Source organism: Acyrthosiphon pisum, chromosome A2 (genome assembly GCF_005508785.2).
Source record: "Acyrthosiphon pisum isolate AL4f chromosome A2, pea_aphid_22Mar2018_4r6ur, whole genome shotgun sequence".
NCBI classification, from domain to species: Eukaryota; Metazoa; Arthropoda; class Insecta; order Hemiptera; family Aphididae; genus Acyrthosiphon; species Acyrthosiphon pisum.
The window spans coordinates 117041814-117053651 of record NC_042495.1 but is presented as its reverse complement, the minus strand read 5'-3'; positions in this window follow the sequence as shown (position 1 = coordinate 117053651).

Below are 11838 nucleotides of genomic sequence, written 5' to 3'. Positions count from 1 at the left end.
ACTCATGTCGAGTATAATTGTATGTATAAATAAACGAGTCGATCGACAAGACGTCCCATCACCTTAATAGTGTATTATTACCTTTGAAACGTTACGACATGACTACTGTGCCGAGTCCGTCGTATAAGCGTGTTCCACATAAGTCCTGACTGGTATGCCTTTGCGGAACTTTGCGAAATCTGAAATGACTGTGGTGGTGGTTTCGGGTGGGGTAGTTGCCTTCATGTCATGCTGTAGTCGCTGGCCGTCGACCGGAAGACTTCCGCCTTGCACTCGCCGGTCGTCAACCTCTTCTGCAGCAGCTCTGTCTTGGACCCGTTCGACTTGTCGGCCGTCGAGGTCCGGCTGATCGTTGACCCTTTCTACTTGCTGCGAGTCGTCGGATCTTTCTACTTGCTGCAAGTCGTCGACGCTTTCTACTTGCTGCGAGTCGTCGACGCTTTCTACTTGCTGCGAGTCGTCGACGCTTTCTACTTGCTGCAAGTCGTCGACGCTTTCTATTTGCCGTGAGTCGTCGACACTTTTTACTTGTTGCAAGTCGTAGATTTGTGGTTCTACTTGGCGGTCGTAGCCAGGTTCGGCTTGCCGACCATCGACTTGCTGATCGTAGCCTTGTTGGACTTGCGGATCGTCGACTTGCAGCTGCTCGAAGACTTGTTCGGCTTGCTGACCATCGACTTTTTCGGCTTGGCGACCATCGGTTTGCTGGTCGTAGTCTTGTGCGTCTTGCGGATCGTCGAATCCATGGTCGTAAACACCTTGTTCGGCTTCTTGGTCTTCGATCAATTGGTTTTCCGACTGTTTTCGTACTGCGACCGGATGACCGTCGATTCGTTTCTGCAACAGTCGGGCCGACTGTTCTTGAAACCATTCTGGCCAATAAAAGTCTTGATGGGAGTCGTGGATCCGACGCATACGTTGGGCGGCGCGTTGACGGGCTATGGTGTTCCAGGCCACCCGGTTGTAGCTGTCGTCGCGCTGCGCCATGGGAGAACCACCGCTGACCTCGTCGTCTCCTATGGCCGGCCACTCGAACCGGCCAAACCGGTTTCCCGGAGCCCTTCGTACTGATCGCCCAGAATTGTGTGTCACACCTCGCCAACCTTCCACTGAGCCCATGAGCTGCTTGAGTATGCGGGACGCATGAGAGCTAGGCGGTGGTGGTGGCGCGTCCCTGTGTCCCGGGTACATAGCCTCGACCACGGTATCGAACTTGTCTACCGTGCCCTCTACCGGCTCGAATCGGCACTTTAACGTGACGGGCACGTTGACATACGTGGGAAGCTCGATCGTCTCGCCACGGAGCAACGTCGTGTCCACCCTCATACCGTTCGCCGACGCCCCGTCAGCCGCATACGATGCAGGCGCCGCCGGCCGATGTAGGTCTGCCTTTTTTTCGTACTGCTTGACCGCGCCGCGCTTCGGCTTTTCGTCTACCTGCAACCGCAAGTATCCCTCATCGCTGACGCCGCCGGCATCGCCGTCATAATTGTAATCGTTGTCCACGTCCGTTTCGCCGCCGTCATCGTTGTCGCTGCTGCCACCGGTAAGGTCTTCGTATCCGGGGCCGCCATGGCCGGTGTTCCTGTGGACGTCCTCTTCGTACCGCCGGTGACCGGCCGCCCGACACGGCCGCCAGTCGTTAGATTCAGCCGTGGCAGCGGCGTCGGCACAGCACGTCCACAACAGCGCCGTCCACATAGCGGCCAACATGGCGGTGCGGCCGCAGCACACCACCCCGGCCCGTCGGCCGTTCGTCGTCATCGTTGAGGGCAGCGCCGACCGACAGTGTGCACCGTATTATGTTGTTGTGCCGTACAGAAAGAGTAACGCCGCCGACACGTAACGATTAGCGTTTGACGTTGGTCGGACGTCGCGCCGCGAGTTTTATACGCACGTCAAAACAGCTATTGTTGTGTTTGTTGTCTTTCGGGCGGCTAAAACGAACCAGGAAACGACTGCGGTGCAGTCCTGTAGGCTCGCCAAAACAATAACAGTGACAATAATATGCAAAGTCGTGTATGGCACGGCGGCACATAAGTGGAAACAACGATCCGCCGCGGGCACACGTCAACGCACTCGCGGACTCGGCACCGCATGCACCGTTTATAAATATTATGCATAGTTTTGTTATTTTCGTTGGTAAAATTATTTCTCGACGGAATCCTCTCGAATTTCCAAGAGTGCGCGTCACGCACGCACGCCGAGTTTGTCGTATTTTGTTTTGGTTTTCACCGCGAAACAAAAATAATAATATAATGTAAAGTATTGTAATAACATTATCATAACATCAAATGAATGAATTCGTGAAAATTTAAATCGTTTTTTTTTTTAACATATTTTGTTTATGATGTTTTTATGTTAATGATTGTTTTTATTAATTTAGCTGAGATGGCAAGTTATCGTACTCATTAAAATACCTTAACATGTGCACGGAAATATTACCGAAATAAAAAAGGTTTTAAAAAAACATTAGAATTTAATAGGTAGCTTCAAGTACTTACCTACAACCAAATCAATAAATATATTTTTTTTAAATAATAGGTACCTAAATCGTGTACATCTCTTTTATTTTTGTTATTACACTTATTAGTGTATAAGTACAAACTTAAACTGATTATTTAAAATAATAATATTTTGGTAACCATCTATTTAGGCCGTTTCAGAATCATTTTTATCATATACAATGACTTGGTACACTTGTCACCTGTGACCTATTATAATACTGTACAGCTGAGAGGTTAGGTCATATGTGTACAATGTGAACTTGATGGGTTTTGTTTTATATTTTTGTACATATTATATTAACTCACCCAAATAGGTTGGTTATATTTTATTTTACTGATTTAATATTTGGTACTCGATGATTAATGATATAATAATTATACGATATCGCTTCGCTAAGAATCCAAAATATAATTTATCAGTTATAATAGTTAGGAACTATAATATATATTTACGGTGCTTATAAAAAAAATAGTTCATAGTGAGTACACGTTTTTGTAATATTGTGTATAAAATCTATGTTGAACGACGAACGTGTCGAGTGTACACTATAATAACAGTGGAAATCACTGTGTAGTGAAGTAAAAATTGAATCCATATATTATGTAACTCGTGTTTTTTCACCACAAAGTCATGTTCCAATTAGCTAGAGAAAAAAAGACAATTAGTGTAATGACGAAAATATATTATTCTTCCTATTTCATCCCACACAAGTATCTCAACTAGAGTCTGCCATCGTAATTCTCGCTCTTTGTTATTACAAAAAAAGTATTTAATACCTGATAAAATTGAATTTTTTTACATTAATTTTACTCCATTTGCTGAAAATATGAATTGAATCCTAATTAGTACCTGGGTACCTAATAAAAAATAAATTATCTTGATACCTACTTAATACCGTTGCACCTAATTACCAACCAATGATGAGGAAAATTGAAAATTGAATAAATAATTCAATTTATATTTTGAGATATAATAATATTTCTAATATTCGCTTTTTATTTTCTAATTATTTAAAACTGCGTTATATTTTAGACGACCGGACGACCGTAGAACCAATAGATTCAGCGATAATTATTCCATCCTAAGCAGCGATTAAATGTTCATAGAAATCACTCGTTAATAAATGTATTTATTTATACACCTATTTGTATTATCTATTACGAGCATTGTGGTTATCAATAATTTTGTGCTAAATATTTATATATTTGTAATACAATAAGACACTGTTATAAAATAAAATAAATAAATTTGTGTACTTTTACAATCGCTATATAAATTTTATATCTAACAACAGATTCACGACTAGTTCATTTAAATTAATTTATTAAATTATTAACCAGCATTTTATACATGCATAACATGAAAATGAAAACCATACATGAAGAGTCAAAAAGTTACTATAAACGGTTCCATCTACGTCTTATAACACTCGCCCAAATTCACTTATTAGAAACTTAGCAACATTAGCCATCCCAGAAAACCCTCCTCGTTGCCGAAAGCACAAATGGTGCAGAGACCTTCAGAACACAATCTTTAATTAAAAAAAATTAAATAAAAGACGAGTGTTTCATCAATGGGTGGCTTTTTCATTCAAATGTTTCATGTTTTCTTGTTTCTATGCCTCATACTTTTATTGTGCTGCTGGTATAGATTGTGTATACGTAACAACAAATAAAAAAATAAAAAAATTATAATGCATAATAACATACACTTGTAACATCTAACTTAAATTTAAATTCCGAGTAAGCGATAATGTTTCTCGTTATAATATATTATTATTTGTTTTTTTCCGCAGTACCTACGACGTGTACTTATACTTGAGTTATACTTATTATTAAAATATAAGTACTGTAGGGATATAAAAAATGAAACAAATACTTACGTCAGAATAATATGTTATGGGTCGAATACTATAGATAAGTACGACAACAATACTATACATGCTTTAAAACAAAATCATAATATAGTAATCACCTCTAGTACCTACCGACGATCGACGATGTAGTGTTTTTATTTCTCTTCACTGGTTATCCACGAATAAGTGAAAAAACACGGCTGGTCAAGATAAAATAATATTATGTGACCACCGAGGCAAATAATAATAATAATACTTTACAATGACAAAAACACATTGAGCTCTTTTAAATTTGTTCATTAAAATAATATAATGTAGTTCAGTTCATAATGCGCGACGGACGCAGATTTAACTAACTTTCAGAAAATTCTCGCAATAGTCCAAAATTGAAATTTGCTAAAATTATTATAATTATAATGTCGTACAACTGTCGTTCAAACTACTCGAAAAGCAAACCAGTATTGCGCGCGTATATGCGTTCAAACCTTACAAAAATATAAATTAGTGCATTTAGTTGTAATATTGTTTGACAAACATAGTGTTTCCAACAACTGCAAACGTCATTATCAACTTAATTAATGTACAAGTATAAAGAGGCAAACTTGGCGGGTTTTATCTTCTAATTAAAAATCATAACCGAATAACAATGAAGCAGTAAAAACTTTTATAATTCGAACCGAGTTTCCGCTGTAGCAATTATGATACTATGTGATAAACAAACGAATCTCGGTTTTCACGACTTAACGAATTTTACTTATTCGAGAAGAGCTGCAAATTCCAGCAGTTATAATAATAATATGTGTAAACATTAAATTTGTTTTGAATTTGGATAGTTGGATAAATACCGCATAATGGTTTGTAATATTATACTACAACGTAATATTCGTTTAACAATGCACGCACTAATTATTTCAAAAATATATTTAAATTTAAGGCTGCTGTTACTTCTTTTACACCTAATATGAACTAACTATTGACTTTCGATTTTTAAATGGCAAAATTAATTTATCATCGGAAACGGAATACTTGTTAGTAGGGCAACGAAGTTATTGCATTAAATTTCAATAAATCGATTGCATTATTGCATTAAAATATATTATAAAAATGTCATCGAAAAAATTTGACTTTTATTGTATTTGTTAATAATTGTTGAACTTTTGAATTTTGCGTTAATAGGTTTATACGTATAAATATCGATAGTTGAACAAAATATGTTTTTTTTTAAATATGTAAACATGCATTTACGGCGTTTTTTAATTTCACTGACTATCACTTTCCACTTCACAACTATGCATAGTAGATATAATGCCAAACTAATTGTTGTGACAAAACTAAGAAATTTTCCTATGATTACAATTTTTGGTTAGATAATTATATAATTTAGTTATGTTATAAACTATTAATAATGAATAGGTAGTTAGTAGTTATAAAACGCACGACTATGTAAACAACCCTTAGATGAGAACTCAAGTTTAATTATACTAATTTAATACCTATGCCAAAGTTGTGACCGAGAAAAATAAATAAAGGTAAAGAACGACACAGTTATAAAGAAAACTATAACTTTTCAGTTTTTAGAACGTCATGTCTCATGAATAAAATAACTTGACGTTTAATAAAGGGTATAAATAAATGTATACATAATAAATGTAAAGTAATAAATTGTCCGGGGAAATAGAATAAGATACTTATAGTGAATTTTTTCCAGTTTGCAATAAATTTCTCGTTATCGTTTAATAGATAACTTAACTAGATTAACTTCGTTAATAATTAAAAGCCAGTAGTATAATTCAATATTGTTCAAAGTACTTACTTAGTAAAAAATATAAAACATTTTCCATGAGAAAATTAAAAACATTGGATATTATAATTTATAATGTAATGATATTGTTACGTGGAATGAAGTAAAATCCAAACTCTAATAATTTTATTTTCAGCGATGTCAAAAATGTATTATGACCGAAGGGCGGCCGATCCGATATGAAACAATTTAATAATTTGTCCACCATGTTTTATCATCGATACCGTATTTGATATATTTTATCGAATTAAAATATAATTATACGCGTATAACGTAATGGAAATGAAATATTTTTCAATCGGAAATTAATATAAATAAGGAAATAAAATATTATGTTCTTCAATAATAGCTATGAACATTTGGATGGTCCTGCTACAGTATAGCTGATAGATAGATACTACGTACTATTGTACTGAGAAACAATAGGTAACACATATACCTAATTGATTAATTAAATTTATCAGTGCCTATTAAACGATAACATTATTACACTATAATAATAATATAAAGACATGATATTGTATCCGAATATATCGTTCAACAGTATTATATTTGTGTCTACATCGACGGCGGAATTGAGTGTATATTATAATATGGTGGCGATGATGGGCTATTATAATGTTACGAATATATATAATGTGTATAGAATATACTACAAGTATAATAATGACTAATGAGCATAACCCGTTTTCTTCGAAAGTGAACGTTTCCTCTTTCGCACTTGATGAGATAAATTAATAATGTCTGATATCTGTTCCGTGTGTTTTTTTATCAGTGTCTTATAAATATCATTTTTTTTTTTTAATGATATTTCGATAGTACCTAAAATATTATGATTAATTGGCGGATAATCAATGTTTGTTGCAACGTCTACTTTTTTGTACCTAACTAGTACCTACACCATAATAATATTATATGGCTTGAAATTTAACTGACATAAAATTACGATTTTATAAGATGTAAATAAAAATCTATATTATAATACATAAAAATTAATGTTTCTTTGTTTATTTTCCTCTATAAGACTCAAAACTACTGGACTGTATTCTAAGTTATATCAATAACGAAAGGTGTTTGTAGCTTAATTTTACAGCCACTAACGTTGCTATAGAGTGGACATCAATTTCGTTTTGGCTCACAAAAATCGAATATTTTTATTGGTTTATTTAAATGGTTACCATTGGTTATAGATTATATTACTATTATAAATTTGTAGAAATATGTAGAAATGTTTGCAAATATATTGTTAAAAAAATAAACCTTAAAATTCAGGAGGTACTCATAAACACAATAAATAACAATTATCACTGTTATTATTTGTTTTCGGAATCCTGGACGTATTTTTACAAATCTTAACAAATATTTGATTTACGCAGGCTTTAATATAAGCACTCGTTGAATCTGTCTCCAGTTTTTTGTGTTCACATTAAAAATATGTCCCCAATTAAGAAGTGGAAAATCATAATATTGTAAATCATTGTAATATTGTGTTTGCATAATATTAGGTATTTTAATTTATCCAACAAAATCAAAGAAAGACAGAGTAATTTTTAAAACGAGCAAAGTCGGATAATATAGCTAGGTAGTTGTTTATAAATCAGTAATTAGAAAAAAAAACATTAACACCGCATACTTAATAATAATATAATATACAAATATTTATTATACAGCAGAACTTATCCGATTCTCAGTAGTAGTTATATAATTTTCAACGTGTCGCAAAAACGAAGTGCTTGAAAAAAAATAACTCAGTCGTTAGCTTGTAACTATCAACACTTGTATGCGTTACAAACTAATACTGGGCATAAACACACCAGTACATCCAATTTTACGACCAATTTTATTGTAAAATATCACAGAACGAACGGTCGTTATTGCAATCATTATTACTAGACAGTCATCTAGACTCAAATCGCGGTTGACCCAGTCACGTCACTCTAGCATCGAAAAATACTCTTCACCCAAACTGAGCTGCACTGGAGGTAATATTTTATAATACGAAAACGCGTACATCCATCAAGTACAACACGCGATAATTAACTGTCGACTGTCATATTATTATATTAAATATTATAATACATACACAATGTGATCCATTTAACTGCAGGCTACAATGTTGTTTTTTTTTTTTTTCTTTAAACTCCTTATTGTACAATTTGAATAATATGTAATTGTAACACTACATTTTTATAATAAAATCATAATATTTTGCAACATCCTACAAAATATGTAGTGTTTATAAATATATTCCTATTAATCTTAAATAATATGGTAAAAACAATCGTTAAAAGTTTAAACGAGTGAAAAATATGACGTATGGAACAAAACTTTTACGAGGTATCTCTTTCCATTTTACTCGGATTATTTAAATATTGAATATTTGATATTTATAATATATGAAAATACTCAGCTTGTAAATATGTAACTAAAAATGTCTCTATAGTCTACATGGGCTGACATTAAAATAATTTAAAATAAAACTAAAAAAATACTGTAATAATACAACAAACAAATTGTAAATAGACACTGATAATTTTTATTTTTTTCCAAACACATTTCGTTGGAAATAACCTGTAAATATAGCATACATTGAAATGGGTCACTCCGTATGTCCTGCTTTTTATGTTCGTATTACAGTGTGAATATAGAATATGTTGCGTCAGAGAAAATAAAATCTACACAAAATAGTAGTAAAGTGATAATATAATAACATATTATAAATTTCCTCATAATAATAATAATAATATTTAATTAATAATTTTAATGCCATAACAGTGAGACAGTGTGAATTCTATGATTTCAAAGGCCATGTAATTCATCACTTTCGGACTATACAGTTGGATGATCGACTACAATAGCATTAACAGCTATACATAATATATGAATACTGGTGAATATTCCATAGTTAAATATATTTTAATCACCGTGTAAACTATTTGGAAACTTATTTTTTTTATATTTATAGTTTTATAAAGTTAACCGCATATCCTCGTGCGTCAGACCGATACAAACTTACGATTTCTAAACAATAGTTTATAAAATATTAAGTTTTAAATTTTTAATTCCCGAGAGGTACTAATAATAACAGGTATACATATTTTTAAAAACCCCAAAAACACAAAATCACGAACGTCTAAAAAACGACATATCGACCGTTTTGCGTTAAAACAGTCATCATAGCAGCTGTATTATTACATTATAATGTGTCATAATATCATAAGGTATATTATTATATATAGGTAGTCTGAACTCTGTAGTAATTAGTAATTCCCGGCGGAGACGTAAAATAATATTGCGGGCTGGAGGTTTCTCGGAGGCTAAACCGTTAACAATAAATACTTAGGTACGTGTAAGTGTATAACACTTGACAAAAGCTGATTAACTCTGTCGGTCTCGCCGCAAAACTAAAACGCCAGCAAGTCGACACACTTTAGCCCGCCGACACGCGCGTCCCGTCCAGAAATGTGAATTTAGCGCAGCTGACGAAATTCTAATATTAAGTATTAAGACGCAACACATTATTATTATTCAATTATTATGATGGTGATGATTGTTATCATTACTATTACACATATCAGACTGCTGCAACAGATCCGGAACGAGAGTGGTCCGCTTCACCGTCACCAATCGGCACCTGGGCTGTCATGCTAGACCATCGAATATCGGCGATACGGCACTTCCCTGAAATCCCATAACGACAGGTGGTTTATCAGAGCTGCATGTAAACGTCAATTAGATATGAATTTCGATTTCGTATATTACTATAGTGCGTATCGATGTACACAGAGGCAGTTTTGCCCGACGCGGTAAACTATAGTTATTATAATAATATTATATTGAGTGGTATTCAAAATTGTTTAGACTCGCGACCAGCTTTTGTGATGATCATACTTTTAATTATTTCGGAACGACTAAAATAAGAAAAAAAACTGCTCGTTGCCTATAGTGCTAAATGGTCATGTATAAATGTTGAAAACTGATAAATGATTAACCAATTTTTCGTTACAGTGTAAAACTGTTCGGACTTCATGGTAAACATTTTTAGTTATTGAAAGTATTTCGTGACCCACGTGCCACAGTGGTAAACAAACCACCGAGCAATAGACCGCTTTTTTCACCAACATGACAATATATATTTTTTTATGCAAAAACTTTATATTATGGAGTTAAAAATTATTATGGTTGTCGGCTTATCGTTGACTTTATTATATAAACTACCATATTATAATACGTTATGCTTTATCTTAAATCTCAACACATCACCACGTTGACACGAACAAAATGTCTATAAATAGTAAAAAATGGATATTTGTCCGACGCATGCTTATGCAAAAAGTTTATACAACAACGTACGTTTATTTATGATCATTTTGTAATGGACATATTTTATTTCTTAGATGTGTATTTGGTATTCAATAATTCGTATTATTGATGGTGAAAGAAAGAACAAACTTGAAATAATCGAATTTCTCATCGGTGGCGGGATGGGAGTGGTTTGATAAATCCCCACGATAAATACCGTTAACTCCGCCATATAAATGCGCCATTGGTGTATATAAATTCAAAATTGAATACCTATCTTTTACGATATCGTCGTTTATTTGATCGTGCCTCATATAATTTATACGGTGAAAAAGTTTGTTTTTTTTTTATACGTCCTTATACCTATAATTATAGACTGTGGAGTTTAGGTATAGTTTTATAGGACCTGAGGGTCGCAAATCACGTAAAATATTTAAATTTTCGACTCAGTGTTTATTTCAGTACTCAAATATGTATATCTACAGTAAATATCACTATATTAGTAGGTAGTTGGTTTTATTTCGAATCCGTGCACTTAAATAATTATTATTTATATATTTTATATCCATAAGTCATAATGTACCTATTACAATGGTTTTAAAAAAATTATAGTCTTATATAATTTTTTTGTAAAGCTATAATATAACATTATTATAGCATATAATATAACACTATTATAGCATATAATATAATACTATTATATTTTACAATACTCATAGAATTTGAAATAATTGCTTATATTATAAATAAAATAGATAAACGCCTTTGAATATTTTTTTTTGTTATTTGACAAGGAAAATTAATTTAAAATGACAAACTATTAATGTGTTTCTTCAATAAAATGTGACAACTATATTATTATTATCTAACTCTTATGCCTGAATTATATTTTACATATATTAATATATACTTACCTATACTAAATAATAATTGTATTTTATTCAAACCAAAATTAAGAGAAGGTAGGTAGCTAACCATTTGGCATGGGGGTATACAAACGTAAAACCTAACAGTAAAATCAATTTCATCTGGCAGATTTATTTCTTTTTTTACAACAAAGGGCAACTCTCGTGGGGACATAACACTGTTTGCAGCCAAAGGAAATCCCCTCACGTTCATACGCTTTTAGCAACTACCGATGCCTTTTCAACCAAAAGTGAAAAAGCTACACACTCACTGTTTTGTAACTACGATTATCAAAATGTTGACCTTATGTCCGTAAGTATATCAAAGAACTTTTGTTACATCTTAATAATATACCTGTCAATGTTACCAATGTCATTGTTTTCAAATATATATATTTTAATCCATGCATTTGTAGTAAACCCAAAGCTATAGTATTGTTTTAAATAAATAATATAAATAAATAAAT